General features: G+C 33.4%; 2 protein-coding genes across 2 annotated transcripts in view; one reads left to right on the top strand and one right to left on the bottom strand.

Annotated features, from left to right (window-relative positions):
- The window catches only part of LOC129792945 (beta-1,3-galactosyltransferase 5), a 1,144,668-nt gene that overhangs the window by 801,231 nt on the left and 330,617 nt on the right, over positions 1-12,820 (bottom strand). The gene's annotated exons all lie outside the window — the stretch shown is intronic.
- The window catches only part of LOC129792925 (lysosome membrane protein 2), a 46,314-nt gene continuing 39,646 nt past the window's right edge, over positions 6,153-12,820 (top strand). The window contains exon 1 of the mRNA XM_055832343.1: positions 6,153-6,822. The gene's annotated coding sequence lies outside the window, so the exon portion shown is untranslated. The remainder of the gene's footprint in view (positions 6,823-12,820) is intronic.

Consider the following 12,820-nt stretch of genomic DNA (forward strand, 5'->3'; position numbering starts at 1 on the left):
AAAGAAAATCCGATGTGAGAAGTGCAAGGTGAGTGGATATACACAGTGAAGAACAGAATTCAGTCTTCAAGGTGATGGGGGTTGGGATTGGTGCGTGGAAAGTAGGGCACAAAAAGAAGGCTCGAAAGTTTACGAAAATAAAATGATTGAGAAATGGGTTGCAATGTTGCACTCATGTTGCACGAAGATCTATTAAATGCTTATCTAAGACAAATGAAGAAAAAAAAAACAGAGTAGTGTCATTAATTACTTTGGAGGCAAATAGATAAGAACTTATGTCACGCTCCAGTATATTGAATCCTTATATAATCCCTTGCAATTGCATTTGCAAATCTCTCTCCAGCAGAGTTACATGGAAAAGTTTTATTTGCGCGCGACTAAAGTAGGACAAATTTTGATCCACATGACTTTCTACAGGGCTGTGCAAGAAATGTTGAAGCAATTTGTAATTTTTTAGAAAGATTTTTTTTTAAAGAAATATTCATAAATTATGTGAAAAATAAATTTTCTTTACGTTGTTTTGACCAAAAATCATCGACAAAACATCAGAATAATTACTAATATACATGTTTTAAAAGAGACAAAAACACAATGGTGACGTCATTCATTACATTTTTGAGCAAATCTTTGCCTTCTGATCTCAGCTAATCTCTAAGTTTCTGTCGATTTTTTATTCTTTCTTAATTATTTCTTAAATCCATAAACCACGGTTTGAGCTCCAAAAATTTCTGCGATAAAATTTCCTTCCAGAACCTGTAAACCACACATCTATTTCTTATCCACCTGTAAACTTTCAATGGAGCCTCTATACAAAAGCCCTCGCTATAAGAAATGCTTTTCTCCATCGTCATCCATACACAGACAGTCAGTTGGGGCACCGAAAGGGAAAATCAATTAATTTTGTGGCAATCCCGTGTCTTGCAATTAAACACCAATTATTCTTGCCTAAAGACAATTAAGTTCTCACCTACATGCCCCATGGGGCGGCTAATGATGTGCTGCGAAAAAAAGACTGGCAGCACACGGAAAGTGAAAGAATCCGATTTGCCCCGTCATATTGAGTGCCAATCAATCTGGCGGCTTTTTTTGCATTTATAGAAATATTATATAAACAAATCTTTATAAGATAAGATCAAAAATGGAAATTCAAATGCACCGCGTGGTATTTCCCAACTAAAGTACCGTGAAAAATGGTGCTGAATTGCGCATCCATCAAGGGGGCAATTTGTATCAATTGCTTATTATACTTTCTGATCATTTTCATACCTCACACACAGTCAAAATATTGCGAAGAAGACGAAGAAGAAGTAGAAAAAAACGAAGGTAAATTGACCTCTTGAGCAGGGCTTTGGATTTCTCACGAAAGACATGGGAACAGATTTTTTTTCTTCTGCTTGATTCTCCACTAAAACTTTCCACCCAAAAAGTTATGAGGAAATTCTGTTCAACTGACCTTAGAACTCAATCATGACATCTTTAAGAGATTGAAATGCCCATATAGGCAAATATTTCTTCTACTCAAACACAACACAAACTTCCGCGAAGATGGTGAGAAAAGAATAAAATCATCCAAGTTTGGCGAGAGATTTTTTTTTTGGGAAAAAAATCCACTTGTGCTCCTGCCCATCGTGTCGCACATTGGATAATTAATTGGGCAAAGAATAAGCATATGTATGTATGTGGTGGGCACCTCATAGCGCAACGTTTTATGAGTTTTGTCAATATTTGTCCCCATTTTGTGTTTTAACACATAATGCCTCCCATACCCATTGATGTATAAATCATAATTTTTGTAATCCACCTCGAAAATATTGAAAAGAGATTTCATCAAAAATTTTTTTTAACTATTAGCACTTGTTCTGGTTGATTGGGAGTTTTTACATTGAAAATTACAAGAAGAAAATTACCAAAGAATCGTTTTTTTTTTAAATTATCTTTCTTTTGCAGCTACTGATGAAGGATAGAAAGATAATCAAAAACATGGTAAATTCAGGAAAAGTGCTTAATTTAAAAGAAATTTTTTTTTTCAAAAATGCTTTTTTATTCTTAAATTCATTTATAAGTAACTCTTAGATATCACAGTGATGGCAGTGAAAATTATTTTCTTGATTATTATGGTGTATGTAACATTCTTAATGATAGTGCCTGAACATTTCTCGATAACAATCAGGACATTCATGTAATATCCCTTTAAAAAATGAAAAAAGGGAAAGAGCCGAATTTTCCATTTAAAAAATCAAACCTGTGGCAATAATAATACAAATTTTTATTTGAAAGAATTAAATTAAATTTTAAGATCATTTCCAGAGAGAAAATTCGACTGAAAAGTTGTGAAAAATCGATTGAAAAATCCTTCATAAAATTCTCTTAATGTCATTCAATTTTCTTCAAATACCTATACATAATTCTGTGCTCAAGCATAAATCCTAAATAAAATCATTCTAAAACAAGGGGTGTTTATCTGGCGAATCTTTGGGTATTTTAGGCGAATCTTCGCGAATCTTAACGAATCTTAGCGAATTATCCGAATCTTCACGAATATTGGCGAATATTGGAAAATATTTACAAATATTTACGCATTTTGATCAATATTCTTCATAGATCCTTTTGGCTTTTTAAAGTGTTGAAAAACAATTTACACGTATTTTGCTATAGAAGATGAATAAACTATAATTTTTTTAATATTTTATATTATTCTAACATATAAATTGAAAACTTCAAATCGTATGTCTCTGTCTTACTAATTGTATAAGACAATGCTTGACCAACAAAAAGCTGGACGGCCTAAGGCCATAATAGTTTTTCTACTAAGCAAATATGTGATGTATAAAACGTGTTTTTAAGCACAGTTTGGACCCAAAGTTAGAGAATCGAATTTTCCGACGAATTGAGAACCTTTTACTACAAAAAAAGTTTTTCTAAATTTGAAACCAAGTACAAAAAAATCAAACAAACACATTTAGGTACGTCTATAATACGCGAAATGCTTAAAAGTTATAGTTTTTTGCCTAAAACGTGTTATTTGTGCATCAAAAATATAGGCGAATCAACCGAATCTTAGCGAATCAACCGAATATTGGCGAATCAATCGAATCTTGGCGAATAATCCGAATTTTGGCGAATCATCCGAATATTTGACGAATAATCCGAAGATTTTCATTCAGATAAACACCCCTTGTTCAAAAATTTTCTCCTCACCGCATTCACTTCTAAATCATTACTCAAAATTTATGCTCATCGAATAAAAACTTCAATTAAATCACTTTGGAAAAATTTAATGCCAACGCTTTATAAATTTTTCCACGATGTAAAATTTTCCGCATTTCATTCACAATTTCTTTGGGCTATTAAACAATTTAGCGATTTTCTCACACGTGTATGTTTTGGATGTTGATTCGTTGATTCCCATGGTTGTTTGATTTTATAATTTGTTGCAATATCGACTAAGAAAAAATTCGTGTATACAATTCACGTGGTCATCAACACGATGGATTTCTCTAACGACACACGTACTCTAGGACAACTATAAAAAAATTGATCTTTACTTATTGAGAAATTTCCATAAATCTCCTCCATTTGGGATTAGCTAAAGCAATTAGCAAGCAATGTAGCTAAAATAGGAGAAATAAATCCAAATTAGTGAGGAAAAAATCTCTACATTGGGGGGGATTCATAAGGAGTGGTGATGTGTTCTTGAGCAGGTGGTGTGTGGGATTTTCTTAGCGTGACCTGGGATAATTTTCACCTGTTCATTCATACAATTGATTTACAGTTATGCAAATTTACGCCACCATGTGCAGAATTTCTCGATGGTGTCTTCGAGACAAGCAACAACTTTGCCCATTGAGAATAATTAGCTTAAATTGATGTGATTTCTGCTCTAACATCTATCAACCAATTCTTATTTGGGCTAACAGATCTGATCATGTAGACACACAGAAGGGCGGTCAAGGTGAGAGACCATGGAGGAAAATTGCAGCCACACGCAGTAAAAGAGCTCAGTGTTAAGTGCGCTGCGAAGAGAATTTTCCAGTATGTTTGAGAAGTGTCGAGGACGAATAATTGGTCACGTTGCCATCATAAGAATATTGTTAAAAACGAGATTTCTACAATGTCTGTCGTTTTCACGTGAAAAACCACACATAAGAAACCTAAATCTCGCAGACACTGCGCTGGTTTACATATTAAATCGATCTAATGTGGTTTGCAAAGGTGCAACAAGTGAGACATGTTGATTCTTAGCGTGACCACAAATTGAGGTGAGAAAGTCACAAAGTGGAGCATTTTTCTCACAAATTGTATATAAATTTTATAATGATTTATAAAAATAAAATTAAATAATGTGAATGACTAAAAAGCGGTGTTTTGGTTTTTCCTCCGACTGTGCTGCAGAAAATCTCGCGATATCCAGTTTAGTTCTTGGAAATGAATCAAGGTAAGAACTTGAGCGACGCACTCTTACTTTCAGATTAGCTCGAGAGGCGCCTCGGTAATTTATTTATTTTTTTAATTTATAGTAGATTTTCTAAGAAGAGATTAGAAGAAAAACCAGAGAAATCATTTAGAATATTAGATTTTTGTGGTCAGTTTTTCTGCTTTTGCCGCTCATTATTACTATTTTTTAATCAGGAAGAAAAACAAACTGCATGCTGTGTAACCATTTATTGCTATTTTTATATTAAACTTCCTTAAACGTCAGATATGTAGGTAATGATTTCATTTCTTTAAGATTAATTAATTTTTTCCCAAGAAAATAATTTATTAGTAATATTTATTTAAATAAATATTGAAAGAAATTATTTTTAATTTTATTGTTTAAGAATTCTTTAAAAAAAATAAATTCTCTGATCTTTTAATTGATTTTTTTTTTCATAAAAAGGACTTCATGTAAAATATATGAATACAGTTTAGCAAATATCATTCATAGAATAGTATTCAGCGACCAAGTAATCCTTTAAACAGAAGAAATTCTTGAAATTTTAAATTGAAGTATTTCTTGGTTGCTGAATATGATATTTTTCAATTTTTTAATTGGTAATCAAATAAGGATATTTTTTTTTATTTCCTTTTGCTTTAGTATTTGACTCAACGCTTTAAAATTTTTAATTTTTGAAATTTTTTAAGAAAGGTATGCAAAAAATTACCTAAAAATTCTTTAAATATTAAAAAAATTTAGTTTTTTTTAAATTTTAAATATTTTTTTTAATTAATCATCAAATGTATGATTAGAGTCAAAATAGGAAGAATTAAATTGTGAAAAACTTGAAAGATTTTTCATATTTATGTTTACCTACATCATATGACATGGAGAGATATTCCAAATGACATTTTAAAATTTATTTCTCTACAGAATATAATTTTTTTTTTAAATATTTCTCATATTTTTTTTACACAAAAAAAAAAACATTTTTATTAATAAAAAATCGACAACATTCTTTATTTTTCCCCTTTGTCTATTAGGCAAAAATGTCACACCAGCCCTTTCCGTCTCGGAATATCAGGCAACATGTCACAGTATCATCATCAGTGAAACAACAACTATTCTCAAGAAAATCTCTCATAAATCTCAACATTAAAACTTATAAAATGGGAATTGATAACATAAACATCCTGTAATAATCTTTTTTTATAATTTTTCATGGAAAACAATATTTTCCCACTGTTTTGGGTCAAAAATTCACCCCAGTAAGTCTCGGTCAGTGTATTTTCCTTCCTTCCATTTATTTTCTTTTCTTTATTTTCTTCCACTATCAACCATTGAAAACAAGACAAATTGCTGATATGAATCACATTTTTCTACATATAACATGAAAATTAATAAACAAAACAGTTGATTACGGGAACAATAAGCGGAAAAATATTTATGAGAATGTTGCACATCCCAAAGCACATCAACAGATACCTTCCCCTTTTTTTCGCGATTTTCTCACTGCACTTGATGGGGATTGTAATTGAGACGGTCGCTTGGGAATGTGTATTTCCCGTATTTCCCCAAAACAATAAAATGCACACATAAGCTCCATAGCCTTCAATTGCATGCTCAATTGCCGTGCGTTGTTTGGCTTTCGCGGGGCGGGGAAATTGCCGTGTGTGGGGTCGGGGTGAGAGGTTGAGATAAAAGTGTTAAATATAAGCAGGAAGCCTTTGATACACCTATCGATCATTTGCAATCGTCGAAGCTTCTTGAGTGGTCGCACCAAGTGTCTTCTTGCATATGCTAAAAGCTTTTTTCTTTCCTTATCAACCTTTGTCGCCTGCAACCTTTAACAAAAAAAAAAGAAACCAATACACCTATATTACTTTGTTTTTTTTTTTTAAGCAGAGCAACAGATTAATCTTGTGGCAGTGAGAGAAGCACTTGAGTGATTTCGATGAGGCAAACAATCTCATAAAGGTGGAATAAATAATTAAATTCCGGAAAGTGAAATTACCCAGTGATTGAGTGCTTGACACTTGAACTCAAAGCTGATAAGAATCTCCCCATTAGTGTGCTTTGGCCTCTCAATCGACAATTAAGCATCAAGGATCCCTTTGCGGGTGATCTCGAATGTGCAGCAGAAGAAGCAATTATTCTCCACCCACACGGTGTGTCTGAAGAATCCGGAAGTTAGACCGCATCGTCTCCCCTGAGTGTGTCCAGATGGTCAGAACGACCTCCGTGTGCATGACAATTTATTGGTGCTATCTTTGTGATTTAATGGCAAGTGTGATGACTGAAAGACTTTTGTGACTTCTCCGGGGAAACTACGTGGAAGAAAAAGTGCAAAGTGTGAATTTTTTATCGCCATTTTGATTGCCCTTCGCTGAAACAAAGTTAGAAAAGTGAGTAAAAAACTGTTATAATTTAAAAATTATATTCACGATTTTTTTTTTAAATTAATTCAAAGTCCTAAAGAAAAAAAACAAGCGAAAGACGGTTAAGGCTCCATTAAAAAACCAAATTTAAACGTCTTAAAGGGAATATTTGCTCTTGTATAGTTTTATATACTCTAAAAAATAGAAAACCAAAATATTCAGTAAGACCTGATGAAGAAGGCAATTAACCTTCGAAATTCTTTTACATAAGACGTTGTATGCACAAAAGAATAATTAAATTAAGGTTTAAAAACTCATAAACCATCTAAAATAAATCTTAAAATGGAAGATTGCGAAGAAATAAAGCAATTGATTAAATTTCCCTTACAATTGTCGCGTAACATAGCTTGGCAATCAAAAGAACAAAAATCATAAAATCAATTATGGAGTTTATTTGTTTAAAAATTCCTTTAAAATGGTTCCAAAAAAAGCTATTCAAGTTCTTTTTCGCCTTCTTATATGCCTAAAAGCACAAATACCTCTTTTTTTTAAATTACAAAAAAATATGTACCTATGTTTAAATCGCTTTTCCAAACCACTTTTTATATCCTAAGTCGCCTTTAAAAGACTTTAAATAAATATTTAAAAGAATTTTAATCCGGAAAAAACTGAAGCAGATTAAAACAAATATTTCCACAATAAAAGATGATTCGATTTGTATAAATCCTTTTGATCAAAAGACTTAACAATTCTATAGAATTTAATTTGCAAAAGAACATTCTTTCTTTCCAAACAAAGAATCTCCTATAAAACCCAAAAACAGCAAAAATCTTCTCAAAAACAATATTTTCCTCTCGAAAATACTTTGAAAAACATTTACGATCACAAATGATGTGATTTCAGTGTTTAATCATCATTTTTTCTGCGATTTTTTTTGCAAATTCATCAAAAAACTGTGACACTGTTAAAGATTTGTTTGATTTTCGTTGGCGGCATCATTCTAGCAACAACGAAAAACAACTCCAAAATCTTCCCAAGAAAATATTTATCGAGTTAATTATATTTTCAAACGTATTTTAGCATTGCTAAAGGGAAAAAATGATCATGTAGAAAATGTCTGACTCACCGAAAATTCAATTAAATTGCTTTATAAAAGATCTTGTAAACAAGCTAAACAGGGATGAGATCAAGGGATTGCTGCTGAAGACAAAAAATTAAAGAACTTGAAGAGACTAAAAAGAATTCGCAAGCACAGTGTGGTGGAGTCAATTGAGAAAAAAATGGCAAATTGCGTGATTTTTTTCCACGTGACTGTCAAATGGTTGTTTGGAAAGGTGAAGCAATTAAAAAATTAAAGCAAAAAGTGCCCCCAACCTTGGAGATTCAAGTAAAAATTATGCGACATGAAGGAATCAACGGGGCAACAAGAAATCAAGAAATACAAAACGCGAGGTATTCGAAAAAAAAGAATGCAAAGAAGTTTCGCGAAGTTTGGTGAGAAATGGATTAAAAATGCGCGGGGATTTTTTTGCGTGTGCCCAGTAAGGTCACACGGTATGTCCTGTTGGTGACCTAGGCGGGGAATTTTGACTCTACCAGACGAGGAAGTTGTTAAGAAAAAAGAGAGAGATTATTTTCAAAGGATGACCGGTGATTCCCGACAATTTATTCGTAGCATAAATTGTCTCGCAAGTTTGAGAGCATATGGGAAGGAAAAGAAGAGCCAAATTGTGCTGCTTATTGATTTACCATCATTTTAAAATTTATACAGCCTCGCCTGGGTGCCTGATTCAAGGCAACATGATTGCATATGTACACACTGCAGACGATTGATGCTGCTAAATGACCGTTTAATTCACTCAAAGAAGATATTAATTGTCGAAGTAATAACACAAAGAACGTTATGCACGAGGCATAGGATAAGTCCCCCGCATGTAACCAAAATTGGGTTTTAAATTATTGTAGGGGATCCTTAAAGATTCAAAATAAGCGTAGTCATTTCCCGGAAAAGCGCTGGGAAATCTACGAATTTTCCGGTTTTTGGTGTAACCTATATTGATTTATTTCTCAATTTCTAGCAATTGTAGGATATTGCGATTGGTGTCAAATGAAAGCTATATCAATGCTTAATATTATATATTAAAACCATTTTCCAAAATGCCCTAGAAGGTGAAAATTCGGAAAGATTTTCCGAACACGCATTTTTCTTTCGCCTCCCATTTCCACAATATTGCATGGGACCACCTGGAATATCTCTTATTTTGTAGCATTTTTAATCCCCTTTCATTTGGTATAGCACTTGCTGGGGAAATCTGCTGGGAAAACTGTTTTTTTTTTTTAGTGATTTTCAATGTTGGAAAAACTCACTATTCGAAGGCTGCAATGTTATACCGGAGCTCACACCGACTTAGCCGATTTAACAATGCAGCCCTCGTATTGCCATCTCATCAATATTGCATTAGTTAGAAAGAGACAACACGATTCCTCTTGAAGCTTTCAAAGCTAAGCTAAGCTGCTGGGAAAACTGTTTTTTTTTTTTTAGTGATTTTCAATGTTGGAAAAACTCACTATTCGAGGGCTGCAATGTTATACAATGTCATAACATTGTATAACATTGTATAACATTGTATTGCATTGTTAAATCGGCTAAGTCGGTGTGAGCTCCGGTATAACATTGCAGCCTTCGAATAGTGAGTTTTTCCAACATTGAATCACTAAAAAAAAAAAAAAAACAGTTTTCCCAGCAGATTTCCCCAGCAAGTGCTATACCAAATGAAAGGGGATTAAAAAAGCTACAAAATGAGGGATGTTCCAGGTGGTCCCATGCAATATTGTGGAAATGGGAGGCGAAAGAAAAATGCGTGTTCGGAAAATCTTTCCGAATTTTCACCTTCTAGTGCATTTTGGAAAATGGTTTTAATATATAATATTAAGCATTAATATAGCTTTAATTTGACACCAATCGCAATATCCTACGATTGCTAGAAATTGAGAAATAAATCAATATAGGTTACACCAAAAACCGGAAAATTCGTAGATTTCCCAGCGCTTTTCCGGGAAATGACTACGCTTATTTTGAATCTTTAAGGATCCCCTACAATAATTTAAAACCCAATTTTGGTTACATGCGGGGGACTTATCCTATGCCTCGTGCATAACGTTCTTTAGTGTCCTCACATGCAAATTTCAACACTTTTCCTCACATAAAAATTGTAATATTAAACATGGGGGAAGAATTATGCAAGAAATCCGTGATTTTTATCGCTCATAATTGTTAATCTCATCACAGTGGAAATTACATTTTTCATCGTACAGCACAACAGCATAAGAGAGACCCTCACAAATGGTATTCGCATCATCAATTTATTATACAGCCCATTTTTCATTGTACGACAAAACAGGGAAATGTCTCAGGAGAATTCTCTTTGTGGCATGCACGCAATTTGTACCAAATAATCATCACTCGCAGTGCCATAAAGAAATCTGTCACATCAGCATCACTTAAACATTTCTTTTGTAGACACGAATTTGTCTAAATAACTTTTTCTTTTCCTTGCAATTTACAATAAGTAAAGATTTTTTTCTCTAATTTGTGAATCTGTAGCAAAGCTAGACCAGATGCTGAGTGTTTAAACACTCCTAAAGTTTAGGATCCAATGAGAAATATAAACGTTAAAATGGTTAAAGATTTTCAGGGTCAAATGCAGAATTTTTCAAAGACAAAAATATCCAGGAAAAAAGGATTTTCTCTCTCATAAAATTCTATTGCTTTTGGTGTACCCAAAATCAGCTTAAAATCTTAATAAAATTACCATGGACAAATGAAGCAAAATCAAAGTTAATCATCTTGATAAAACCCTTGTAAGAAGCATTTTTACGACCCATTTTACTCACCTGTTATACCCCCAAAAAAACAAACAAGAAATCTTCAAAGCATATTTGACAAGATCGCATGCGGGTTCGTTGTCTACTGCATTGAAGTCTTTCGTTTTTAAATGCCCACAAAAAGCCCTCTTAGTGCGCGGAGACTTTAAAATTATGTAATGGACCGCGGCAATTTGATGGGCACCCAACGTCGTCATATGAGTTGTAATATTTATCAACATTATACAATTATATGCAATTCATACTCCATTTACTCACTGCTATTCATTCACTTTGCACTTTACGATGTACCCATCAAAAGGTTTTTGTGTCTTTCTCCACTCATCGTGTCTCGACGGTATTATTTAATTCATTCCCATGTGCAACCTGTGCTATTGATTCAATTTAGCTATACAGAGTTGCAACACCATCGACCCTGTGCACAGTCTCAATTGCAATTTCCTCCTTCGGCATGCAAAATCCACCGAAAAAAGAGAAAAACGCGCAGATAACTTACACGCGGAGATAAGTTACACGCGCGCTCGTGAAAATGTAATGCACCTGAGAGCTGAGAAGCACCCGTAAAAACATCGTAGGTGGATAATTAGCAATTAGTTGGAAGAGATTGATGAAAATCCATAAATCATCAGCTTGTAGAAAGATGAGAGATTAGAGAAATGTTACTCTGGTGATTCAGAGATGATTTGCAATTCCGGGAAAAAAACTTGAGGAAAAATGGGGAAAATTTTCCTCCCATATGGAAATAATTTTCCTCCCACCACGATGCTTTTTCTTTCGTCACCAATGCAGAATTGATTGGAATTTAAATGGAAATGTGAATGGACTTTATACGAGAAAATATTGCTACTTGTTGGAAGAAAAAAACATTCTCCGTCCGGGTGTTGGGAGTCAGTTGCAGACACTTCTCCACCGGAATTGGTATAAACATTCATAAATTCAAAATTGATTTTTAGAAATCTTGTTTTTGCTTAATTATTCTGGTTTAAGATAATACCAAACACGTGTAATTGCGAAAAATTCGTAGCATTTTGAAAAGAAAATCTTGTCAGCTAATAAACAACTTTTTGATTAGAATTTACTTTTGAAATTCAAAAGAAAAGTTTGAATTTTGCAAGAAAATTGTAAAATGGGGAGTTTACTCATTTTTGAGCACCAAGCAAATCAAACAGAAAAGCATTGTGAAAAGCATAAACCACGCCCCCATTATATTATTTTGTGCGAAAAGCAAATGCATCCAACTTTGTATTCTGAATATCTTTTAGCTTACTCATTTTATGTATGAAGCATATGCTGGCGAGAAGACTTAAAAGCTTCAAATCAAACAATGATTTTTCTTTATTTTCAATCCTTAAGTTAAGAAATTTGTACATACATGGAGCATGATTTATGCATTTTTGAGCAGAATTTCATCGAATATTATTTTTCTTAACTAACTGAATATTTTTTAGCTTTTTTTAAATTTTTTTATAATCATCAATATTTTTTTTAATTGTGTTATTTGTCATTAAAGATACATATTTTAGAACACTGACGCATATGCTGCATGTATTTAAGGGACAATAGGGGCGTGGTTTTCTCTAGTAATTTCTAGTGGAAAATGAGAGTTCTTCAGACTTTTCTTAAAAACTTTCTCAATTCTCAATGTCCTATAAAAATTATTCCGTCTTCTTTAACCCACTCTCCCCTATAAAAATCCTATTAAAAAACTAAGCAAAATATTACTTTCTGCGCTGAAATCTCTCAACCATTTCCTCAGAAAGTAAACCACAAATTCAGCTTGAGAGATTTTTTTTTTTGGCTGGACCCACAAAATTTTTCCTTGAGCTGCGTGTGTGGCCAAGAAGGTCTAAATTCCTCGCGGTGATGAATTTCCGATGCCAAAAAGCCATCCAAAAGTGACCCAAGAGCACGGCTACGATGACATAATGTCGCGTTCTCCGTGCACAACTTGCGAATTTCACAGATCTCCATCGGCAAATATTATTTTCGCGACATTTTCTCATTATCCGGACAAAAGGTCACCCCGGGTGCGCATCTCCATTCGCCGGAGAGACATCTTCAAGTAAATCCCGAAAAGCATCTGAATCACTTTACTAACTACATACATAATGTATGTTATGTACATCAAGGATGACGCAAA

Source organism: Lutzomyia longipalpis, chromosome 3 (genome assembly GCF_024334085.1).
Source record: "Lutzomyia longipalpis isolate SR_M1_2022 chromosome 3, ASM2433408v1".
NCBI lineage: Eukaryota > Metazoa > Arthropoda > Insecta > Diptera > Psychodidae > Lutzomyia > Lutzomyia longipalpis.